Source organism: Acyrthosiphon pisum, chromosome A1, assembly GCF_005508785.2.
Source record: "Acyrthosiphon pisum isolate AL4f chromosome A1, pea_aphid_22Mar2018_4r6ur, whole genome shotgun sequence".
NCBI lineage: Eukaryota > Metazoa > Arthropoda > Insecta > Hemiptera > Aphididae > Acyrthosiphon > Acyrthosiphon pisum.
Window position 1 is genome coordinate 169,155,275 of NC_042494.1, and position 1,510 is coordinate 169,156,784.

A 1,510-nucleotide genomic window follows, 5' to 3' on the forward strand; every position below is an offset into this window, starting at 1 on the left:
ATGGTTCGTGTTATTCGGTAGTGGTATCACAGCACATCGGGAGCTCGTCACGTTTTTGCGAGATGACTCGCAGCGATCTGTTTACATATTCTAATGCTCCTCGTCGATAAGAAATTGTTCCTACTACTTAGAAAGTGGCGACGGACTCGTAAGTATTTTTAAAAAATGTCTAAATCAGGCCTTATGGCTTGTGTATTTCGGTAGCCACATCCCGACATATCAGGACCTCGTAATTTTTTCGTAAGATGATTTGCCGCGATCTGTTTACATATTCTAATTCTCCTCATCGATACAAAAATTTACATACTACTTAGAAAGTGAGAACGGATTCAGAAGTATTTTTAAAAAATGTCTTAGCCAGGAATTATAGCTCGTGTAATACGGTAGTGGCATCCCAGCCTATCAAGAGCTCGTGATTTTTTCGCGAGACTACTCGCCGCGATCTGATAACATATTATAATTGTCCTTGTCAACATGAAAATTGTCATACTACTTAGAAAGTAGCGACGGACTCGTTGTACTTTTGAAAAATGTCAAAACCAGGCCTTTTAGCTCGTGTAATTCGGGGTAATCGGAAAAAAAAGTCCCGATAAAAAAGTCCCGGTAATAAAAGTCCCGTTAAAAAGTCCCGGTAAAAAAGTCCCGATAAAAAAGTCCCGGTAATAAAAGTCCCGGTAAAAAGTCCCACACAAGGAAAAAAGTCCCAAAAACAATAAATTTAATTTTCAAGTTCCTTAATGAAGATCATATTTTTGGCTTTTGCTGTAACTTAGTAATTTGGCATTTAGTTAAAGTGTAATGATAATAATATGGTATATATCAAATTGTATGGATGAATATAAAAAGTTTCATATTATAAAATATTCATCATACATTGAAAGGTAGTTTTAAAAAAATGTAGTTTGTTATAATAGGAATTCATTCTGAATGGTATTTAAAATATAGTAGACTAATAAATATAATAAACGAAATTTCTACAGATACTTATAATTTTAACTTTGATATCAGATTATTTATGTTAATATATGTTAATATATGTCAAACCGCGTCTTATGGTTCGTGTAGTTCGGTAGTGGCATCCCAGCCTATCAAGAGGTCGTGATTTTTTCGCGAGACTACTCGCCGCCATCTGATAACATATTCTAATTCTACTCGTTGATAAGAAAATTGTCATACTACTTAGAAAGTGGCGACGGACTCGTAAGCATATTTAAAAAAGGCGGGTAAGTCGTGGATGTCGCTCTGCTGTACAGTAGGTTACAAGTGGGTTACTGTAATGGATGGAATTAAATTTGAATCCAATGATATTATATCATTGTATACGAAAAACGATTCTGACGGAGATGATTTGTCAGTCTAGGATATATTATTTTTAAAGAAAACTTATGGAGAACCTTGTACCAAATTTTAAAACTTATTTATAAAGAAAAATTTTTACGATTTTTCAACCACTAAATTACTTGCAAATTTTCGCAATTTGACATATTTCGTATAATTTGAACTTTAAATG